The sequence below is a fragment of the Ranitomeya variabilis genome, chromosome 3, assembly GCF_051348905.1.
Source record: "Ranitomeya variabilis isolate aRanVar5 chromosome 3, aRanVar5.hap1, whole genome shotgun sequence".
Lineage (NCBI taxonomy): Eukaryota > Metazoa > Chordata > Amphibia > Anura > Dendrobatidae > Ranitomeya > Ranitomeya variabilis.
Genome location: NC_135234.1, coordinates 138,432,992 through 138,443,378, shown reverse-complemented (window position 1 = coordinate 138,443,378; position 10,387 = coordinate 138,432,992). Strand labels below are relative to the sequence as shown.

General features: G+C 42.3%; 1 protein-coding gene across 1 annotated transcript in view; it reads left to right on the top strand.

Moving 5' to 3' along the window:
- Window positions 1-10,387, top strand: part of DHRSX (dehydrogenase/reductase X-linked) — a 531,490-nt gene that overhangs the window by 22,131 nt on the left and 498,972 nt on the right. The window lies entirely within an intron of this gene.

Below are 10,387 nucleotides of genomic sequence, written 5' to 3'. Positions count from 1 at the left end.
CGTAGTGGATGTTTATCCTCATTGTATATTGCGGATTTCAAGGACTTGTTTATTCTGCTGCTAAAGTAACGTACAGTATTGAGTTTCATTGTTTTAACTGCGTTAATTTTATTAGCATGATCAAGCCAATATATCATTGTCAGTGCTGTGTAAATGGTATTTGTTAGTACGCTTGGTTAAATAGATGAAGATACCCTAATTCTTAACAACGTTAGTTACGTTTTTTTTTCTTTTCTGAGGGTAGTCCTTGCTATAAGTTTGGGTATGCACAGGGATTTATTCTCTGCATGATTGTGGGTGACGACTGCAGTCTACTAATGCAGAGTTTAATGGGACTCCAATGTTCCTCTGGACTGCAGCCTGTAGCAATAAGTGTGGCTCAGTCTTTGCTATAGAAACCTTTGCGAATCATGTTGCTTCTTAACCCCTTAGTGACCGGGCCCAATTTTTCAAATCTGACATGTCTCTTTATGTGGCAATAACTCTGGAATTGAACATATCAAGATTTTTTTTTGTGACATTTTATTTTATGGTAATGGTAAATTTAGGTATATATATATTTTGAGTTTACAAAAATCAGAAATTTGTCAAAAAATTCAAAAAATTTGCAATGTTCAAAATTTGAAGGATTATCCCTCTAAGGCCACATTCACAGGTTCAGTATTTTACATCAGTATTTGAAAGGCAAAACCAGGAGTGGGTGATAATACAGAAGTGGTGATATGTTTCTATTCTACTTTTCCTCTTGATTGTTCTTCTCCTGGATTTGACTTACAAATACTGATGTAAAATACTGACCGTGTGAACGTGGCCTAATCCAGAGAGTCACACCACACAGATAAATAATAAGCGGGTGTCCGCTGCGTCCAAAGCGCTGCCATTCCGGACTGTGGAAACATAGCCTACAGCTTATAAGTAATGGCTGGTGAAACACCACAGGTATCAGGTTTTGCTGCGTTTTTTGTGTCAAAACCTTAAAGGGAACCTGTCACCCCCCCAGGTGTTTTTAACTAAAAGAGCCACCTTGTGCAACACTAATGCTGCATTCTGTCAAGGTGGCTCTTTTATTTGGGGTCCCTTCCAACGCTGAAATATTTGTTTTTATAATTTGCCCCTCATACCTGTAGTCTGTCCTGGGGGCATGTCTTTTCCCCCCGGACACAAACGCCTCCCAGCCATCCCTCAGCCCCTCTGTGCATTGGGCGCCGCCTCCTCTGCAGTCATTAACATCCCCGGCGCCTGCGCTGTAAGTTCCCATCATGTGATGGGAGTCGTAGGGCAGCACAAACTGCGCATGCCCGAAAAAAAAAACTTAAAGCCAGAATTGAGCCCTTCTTTTCCTCGCCCAAGAATTTTCAACTCCTTTGGCATGGTTAAAAGTTAATTTTTCATTCATATTAATTTTGGGATATTACTAGCACTTGTTTTGTCATCCAGCTTGTCCTATTGCAAGAGGATTGTGAACACCACAGCAGTGTTTTTTTATACTTTCCTTCGTTAAATAAGATTTGGTTCAGGTGATCAACTAATCAGAAGCACATTAAGTAGAATGGGGTATCCTCTGGTTGGAATTCAACTGACACTGAAAGGAATGGCTGTCAGACATGTAGAGATGGTGATTTTTAGAAAACTGTGCAGTGGTCTCTTAATTGTTGCCAGAGCTGTATCTGCAGGTTGTGAGACATGACAGGTACCTATGTTCGTATAGTACATACCAATACCCTTTTAAACACATGCTTGTGTAAATCAGAAGGTTGAAGAGCAGGGAGAAAATGGACTGCTCTGATCTAGTCATCTGGCCAGAGTCGTGGCAGTCACAGTACTCCTGTGCTGGGCTATGACAGCACCCACTGTTCCCTGACGGAGGTCCTACTCAGCCTGTCCACCTATTTATATTTGCGCTATATATGTTTTATGAATAGATTAGAACCACATATTATACAGATGCTAGATGTTTTCATTTGTTTACGGTGACTAGAGCTCCTCTTTGAAGTGAAAGTATCACTTTGACTTTTTTTTCTCTCTAATGAACACCTCCTGCTTTACAGCAGCTACGTGCAGCATGGACAACAATAGACTGGAGATGTTCTTTGATTCTATAAATGTTTTCTAGGCTTTTATCTAATTAAAACCTTTGTAATTCTGATTAAAAGATATCCACAAATGATCAGTCTAAGGCTTATTGGCAATAAAACTTCAACATTTCAGTGTCATGAAAAACAAAATCTTAAGCCTGTATTAAATATAAAATCTTAATTTTAAACAATAGCCAATTATCAATGATGTATTCCCTTCAAGAGCAGTTGCCTTTAAAGGGAATCTGTCAGCAGATTTTTGCTATTTAATCTGATAGCAGTATATTATAGGAGCAGAGACCCTGATTCCAGGGATGTGTCACTTACTAGCATGTGTGCTGACTTTTCAATAGTGTTTTATCAGCAGGAGGTTATCATTGCAGGACTAGGTGTGACATGCACAGCAGTCCAGCTAATCTGTGTAACCCCGCCCCATCGCTGAATGGCCATTTGCTGGAGTGTACACAGGAAGCTGCCAATCCCTGTTGTGGGCGGGGTTATAAACAGGTGAGCATTCTGACCACTGCTAAAAACATGGATCTTTTAAAGGGAACCTGTCACCACGTTTTTGGAAGATGGGATAAAAATAGCGTTAAATAGGGGCAGAGGTGGGCGTTACATTAGTGTGTGTGTTATGCGTTTATTACCCACCTAAGTTGCCGAAATACCTTTGCAAAGTCTCCGTTTTCGCCTGTCAATCAGGCTGGTCAGGTCACATGGGCGTGGTGTCTTCACCCAGATTTGGCGTAGTTTTCCGTTGGTGGCGTAGTGGTGTGCGCATGCCCAAAGTCCGGAATCCTCTTCCAGGGGATTTAAAATAGCGCGGTGTTCGTTATTGCATTGGTGATCGGTGGGCGCGGCCATCTTCCTTTGGCCGCGCGTGCGCAGAAGCGGCGCTCTGCTGGCCGCGGCTTCAGGAAAATGGCCGCGGGATGCCGCGCGTGCGCAGATGGATATCGCGGCGGCCATTTTCCTGAAGCCGCGGCCAGCAGAGCGCCGCTTCTGCGCACGCGCGGCCAAAGGAAGATGGCCGCGCCCACCGATCACCAATGCAATAACGAACACCGCGCTATTTTAAATCCCCTGGAAGAGGATTCCGGACTTTGGGCATGCGCACACCACTACGCCACCAACGGAAAACTACGCCAAATCTGGGGGAAGACAACGCCCATGCGACCTGACCAGCCTGATTGACAGGCGAAAACGGAGACTTTGCAAAGTTATTTCGGCAACTTAGGTGGGTAATAAACGCATAACACACACACTAATGTAACGCCCACCTCTGCCCCTATTTAACGCTATTTTTATCCCATCTTCCAAAAACGTGGTGACAGGTTCCCTTTAAGAACTGCACCAAGCAGCACAGTAAGGATGCTTGCACACTGCGTTCAGGCATTCGTTCATTGGCTTTGTCGGGGCTTACATGTCAAGTTGCTCAAATATTCATGTTCATTTTGTGACTTGTTGTTTCTGTCCGAATGTACAAATAAATGCGATTAATTTGTACAAGCATTTAGCTATTATTAAAGTGCTTTACCTCTACACCACTGCTTTTATTGAGTCACAGTGAATATTTCTGAAATCATACATAATGATGCATCATTGCTCTATTTAGTTCCTACTAGTAAAATAAGGTTTCATTTTTTTGTTTAAATTAAATCGAATTCCAAGAGGTTGTGAAGCAATATATACATTGTAAATTATTTACATTACAAAACATCACTTTCTGAGAGCTGCATGCCAACCTCTGCAGAACGTCCCTCCAGGCTCTACTTGCCTTCCAGATGCAACAGCTCCTGGCCAAGCATGTGCAGCCAACGCAGACTCCCTCAGCTGGCTTCTTGCACAGCTCTTCTATGCCTTCACCACTGACCGTGTATTGTATATTTAGAATACGCTCTATTCTTCTCTGGTCACGAGTCTGTCAGCCCTGATTTTATCTCCTGCCATGTCAACATGGCTGCATGTCTGTTTTTACATAATTAATCTGTTAGGCTACTTTGACACATCAGTTTTTTGCAAATTTTGAAAAAAAACGGATCCGGCTAAAGTTGCCACAGGATCCGTTTTTTTCTCATAGACTTGTATTAGTGATGGATGGCCTCACGTTTCATCCATTTTTTGCCGGATCCGTCGAAAATTATTTTTCCGGCGGACAGAGAAAACGTACATAGGAACGTCTTTTCTGTCTGGTGAAAAAACGGCCAGCGATGGATCCGGCGGAAAACGTATGAAATGTGAGATGAAATGATCGAATCCGGCGGCCGAATCCGTTTTTTTTACACAAATCATGACATGCCTCCCCAAATCATCACTGATTGAGGAAACTTCACACTAGACCTCAAGCAGCTTGGACTGTCTGTCTCCACTCTTCCTTCAGACTCGGACGACAAGCTTTTTGGAGATGGAAATTTAATTCTCCAGCAGGACTTGGCACCTGTTCTCACTGCCTAAAGTACCAATGCCTGGTTTAAAAACAACAGTATCACTGTGCTTGACTGGCCGCAAAGTCGCCCGACCTTAACACCATAGAGAATCTATGAGGCATTGTCAAGCAGAAGATGAGAGACACCAGACCCAACAATGCAGACAAGCTGAAGGCTGCTATCAAAGCCACCTGGGCACCAAGTATTGAGTGCATTTACTGAACATACATTTCAGTAGGCCAACATTTCGGATGTTAAAATCATTTTTTCAGGCTTGTGTAATAAAGTATTCTGATTTACTGAGATAATGACTTTTGGGTTTTCATTGGCTGTAAGCCATAATCATCAACATTAACACATTAACAGAAATAAACACTTGAAATGGATCACTCTATAATGACTCTATATAATGAGTTTCACTTTTTGTATTGAAGAACTGAAATAACAACTTTTTGATATTCTAATTTTGTGAAAAGCACCTGTATATAGTAGAAGATAAGATCTGGCAGGCACAGTTGTGTACTAGTCCATAAAGTGCACAGAAGAATAGTATATTCTAATCATAAATTAGCTTGATCATGTGCCAGATTTCTGTGGTTGATGTTGCTGAGCTAAGCACAGTATAGCAGAGCTGTGTTCTTTGCAAGTTTACACATTCGTCAGCTGTTTTCTGGTACAGTTCTAAGTTTTCATTTCAGAGATGAGGTGATGGTGGGCACGCAGGTGTGAATGGGGGGGGGGGGGGTCCTGAAGCACTGAGGAGAAGTGCTGCTGGGAAATATAGTTTAAGCAGTGTATGACCAGTGCTGCTCACTAATCTATGTGAAGATGCACAGTGGAACAGGCATTTTTATGTTGGGTTTGGTCTGTTTATTAATGAGTATGCATTTATCTCCTCGCATTGGTTTGTGAACCTCCTCAATTCCATGGAATGTGAAGAAGCTCAGATCCTCACCATGTATTTGAGCAAAGTGCGGTTATATAGTCTGAGAGAAGGTTTCTGATACTAATTTTGAGGCCCCGCTCTATAGCAGACATGCTATATTTAGTACGTATGATTATATAAATAACATATGAGTAGGGATAAGTGGACCCGTGGAAGTTTGGGTTCTGGTACTCAGCCTTTATTCCAAAGTTCGGTTCTAGTAACAACTGTACCAGAATCTGAACCCTGTTGAAAACAATGGGGACCCGAACTTTTGAGCTGGAAAATTCTATTTCTCTCCTCTCTCATTGCAATGGACTTCCGGGAGAAGTCAATGTACGGAGTTTAGCACCAGACACTAACTGTTCGGTACGTACCCTGAACTTTTAAGCATATGAGATATTACAAGTAATGTAGTTGTGAATACAAAATTGCTTATTATTATTACACTTGCCCGAGCTTCTCTTTCGACCATAAACTGACTTGAGTTAAATCACTGCTGATACATGTGCCTTCATGAAATCCAGGCTTTTAAATTGTTAAACAGACCAAGCCATGGATTACTTTATTCCAATTCTCATGTTATTCCATGTAGTTTATATCCAGAAAGTAATTTTTATTTTCAGTAATTTCAGCAAGGCAGTGGATTGATTTTCTAGCCATTGATTCTTTGAAGCTATTGAGTGGTAAATCTCGATTTCTGCTCCAAGGGGTGACTTGCGTTTTGCGCACTTCAGTGAAGTTCATCCTGCATGAGTCTTTTGTATCTTTTCTGAACACGTATTTAATATCTATGGCCTTCATAACATCCAGATCTTAAAGTAAAATATCTTGCAGTGAGTATGGTAAGCCAAGATTTCCAGGCTTTCTGAATGAGTCATTTTAATATACGGAATTTTTTGGACTATAAGACGCAGCGGACTATAAGACACACCCCAAATTTTCAGAAGTAAAATAGGGGAAAAAAAAGTCAAATGGGGGTCCGTCTTTGGCTAGTGTCACACTAGCGAGGAATACGGACGAGTGCTATGCTAGAATAAATCGCATAGCACTCGGACCAGTATTAATCTATAGGGCAGCTCAAATTACTGTTTTTTTTATCTGGGCCGTATTATACGTGCAAGTGAAATCGCAGCATGCTGCGATTTCATGCGTATATCGGTCGTGACTTGCCAATGCAAGTCAATGGATGCGAGAAAAAAAACCGCACAGCACTCGCACAATCAGTGCTGTCCGATTTTTACGCATCGGTGTCCTTTGAAAAGCCGGCAATTCATATGCAGCTACTGTAAAAATCACACTGGCATGTTAGAATAGATAGAATACATATAAACACTTAGAATAGGTGTATATACATAATATACAGTTATGTCCATATATATTTATACAGAGACAACATTTTTCTCATTTTGGTTGTAGATATTACCACAATGAATTTTAAACTAAACAATTCAGATGCAGTTGAAGTTCAGACTTTCAGCTTTCATTTGAGGGTATCCACATTAAAATTGGATGAAGGGTTTAGGAGTTTCAGCTCCTTAACATGTGCCACCCTGTTTTTAAAGGGACCAAAAGTAATTGGACAATTGACTCCAAGGCTATTTCATGGACAGGTGTGGGCAATCCCTTCATTATGTCATTCTCAATCAGATAAATGGCCTGGAGTTGATATGAGGTGTGGTGCTTGCATTTGGAAGGTTTTGCTGTGAAGTAAACATGTGGTCAAATGAGCTCTCCATGCAGGTGAAACAAGCCATCCTTAAGCTGCAAAAACAGAAAAAACCCATCCGAGAAATTGCTACAATATTAGGAGTGGCAAAATCTACAGTTTGGTACATCCAGAGAGAAAGAAAGAAAGCACTGGTGAACTCATCAATGCAAAAAGACCTGGGCGCCCATGGAAGTCAACAGTGGTGGATGATCGCAGAATAATTTCCATGGTGAAGAGAAACCCCTTCACAACAGCCAACCAAGTGACCAACACTCTCCAGGAGGTCGGCGTATCAATATCCAAATCTACCATAAAGAGAAGACTGCATGAAAGTAAATACAGAGGGTTCACTGCACGGTGCAAGCCACTCATAAGCATCAAGAATAAAAAGGCTAGACTGGACTTTGCTAAAAAAACATCTAAAAAAGCCAGCACAGTTCTGGAAGAACATTCTTTGGACAGATGAAACCAAGATCAACCTCTACCAGAATGATGGAAAGAGAAAAGTATGGCGAAGGCGTGGGACAGCTCATGATCCAAAGCATACCACATCATCTGTAAAACTCGGCGGAGGCAGTGTGATGGCTTGGGCATGCATGGCTGCCAGTGGCACTGGGTCACTAGTGTTTATTGATGATATGACACAGGACAGAAGCAGCCAAATGAATTCAGAGGTATTCAGAGCCATACTGTGTGCTCAGATCCAGCCAAATGCAGCAAAACTGATTGGTCGTCGTTTTATACTACAGATGGACAATGACCCAAAACATAAAGCCAAAGCAACCCAGGAGTTTATTAAAGCAAAAAAGTGGAATATTCTTGAATGGCTAAGTCAGTCGCCTGATCTCAACCCAATTGAGCATTCATTTCACTTGTTAAAGAATAAACTTCAGACAGGCCCACAAACAAACAGCAACTGAAAACCACCGCAGTGAAGGCCTGGCAGAGCATCAAAAAGGAGGAAACACAGCGTCTGGTGATGTCCATGAGTTCAAGACTTCAGGCAGTCATTGCCAACAAAGGGTTTTCAACCAAGTACTAGAAATTAACATTTTATTTAAAATTATTTAATCTGTCCAATTACTTTTGGTTCCTTTAAAAACAGGGTGGCACATGTTAAGGAGCTGAAACTTCTAAACCCTTCAACCAATTTTAATGTGGATACTTTCAAATGAAAGCTGAAAGTCTGAACTTCAACTGCATCTGAATTGTTTTGTTTAAAATTCATTGTGGCAATGTCTATAACCAAAATTAGAAAAATGTTGTCTCTGTCCAAATATATATGGACTTAACTGTATATATACGTCAGTGACACATATATATCTTTATATTTGATAGAACGAAGATTAGCCGGTAATTCATCTGTCGGCTTCTGTAAAATCAATGCATGAGCCGACAGGATAGAAGACATGGTTTACATACAGTAAATAGATGCAGAATAGGTAGATATATCTATACCATTAGTATAGTGTGTGCATGCAAATTAGGGGACATATATGTAATTAATAAAAGATTAGTTTTTGGGGAAAAACTTGCGTGGGCTCCTGCCCAATTTTCCAAACCAGAGAGGGAAAGCCAGCAACTGGGTGCAGATGTTTATAGCCTGGGAAGGGGGTAATACCCATGGAGCTTCCCAGGCTATTAATATCAGCTCACAGCTGTATATTTAGCCTTTACTGTCTATTAATATAGGGGGGCCCCAAAAAAATGATGTCGGGTTCCCCTATAATTAATAACCAGGAAAGGCTATGCAGACAGCTGTGGGCTGATATTCATAGCCTAGGAAGAGGCCATGGCTATTGCTCCCCACCCTGGCTACAGACACCAGCTCTCAGCCACCCCAGAAATGGTGCATCTCTAAGAGGTGCCAATTCCGGCACTTAGCCATTCTCTTCCCACTTGCCCTGTAGAGGTGGCAATACCTTTGTATTGTAAGGTGACATCAAGCTGGCTTAGTAATGGAGAGGTGTCAATAAGACACCTATCCTTTACTAATCCTATAGTTGTTAGAGATTTAAATAAAGACACAGCCAGAATAAAGTATTTTAATGAAATAACACCAGTTTCCCATCTTTATTATTCAGTAACCATGTGACGTCCTTGTTCTTCTGCAATAAACGTAAAATAAAGCAACAATATACCATAAGAAGAAAATGTCCAGCTTCACCGAATCAGTGAAAAAAAGTTTTCTTTATTCACAAACTTAAATATGGACTTGTCATGATTAAAGGGAACCTGTCACCCCGTTTTTTCCGTATGAGATAAAAATACTGTTAAATAGGGCCTGAGCTGTGCATTACAATAGTGTATTTTGTGGACCCCGATTCCCCACCTATGCTGCCGAAATACGTTACCAAAGTCGCCGTTTTCGCCTGTCAATCAGGCTGGTCTGGTCAGATGGGCGTGGTGTCTTCCCCCAGATTTTGCTTATTTTTCCGTTGGTGGCGTAGTGGTTTGCGCATGCCCAAGTCCAGAATCCACTGCACAGGGGAGGGAAAAGAGCGCGATCTGCGCTATTCCCCTGGTGATCGGTGGGGGCGGCCATCTTGCTGTGGCCGCGCGTGCGCAGATGGAGCGCTCTGCTGCACGGGGCTTCAGGAAAATGGCCGTGGGATGCCGCGCGTGCGCAGATGGAGATCGCGGCGGCCATTTTCCTGAAGAAGAGTTCGCATCTCTGCTTCAGGAAAATGGCCGCCGCGATCTCCATCTGCGCACGCGCGGCATCCCGCGGCCATTTTCCTGAAGCCCCGTGCAGCAGAGCGCTTCATCTGCGCATGCGTGGCCTCAGGAAGATGGCCGCCCTCACCGATCACCAGGGGAATAGCGCAGATCGCACTCTTTTCCCTCCCCTGTGCAGTGGATTCTGGACTTGGGCATGCGCAAACCACTACGCCACCATTGGAAAACTAAGCAAGATCTGGGGGAAGACACCACGCCCATCTGACAAGACCAGCCTGATTGACAGGCGAAAACGGCTACTTTGGTAACGTATTTCGGCAGCATAGGTGGGGAATCGGGGTCCACAAAATACACTATTGTAATGCACAGCTCAGGCCCTATTTAACAGTATTTTTATCTCATACGGAAAAAACGGGGTGACAGGTTCCCTTTAAGGGATCTTAGTCTCCAGAAACGCGTTGAGATTCGTACCCATATGGTTTGTGCTGAAGTTTGTATCCTCCATATTTAAGTTTGTGAATAAAGAAAACTTTTTTTCACGGATTCGGTGAAGCTGGACATTTTCTTCTTT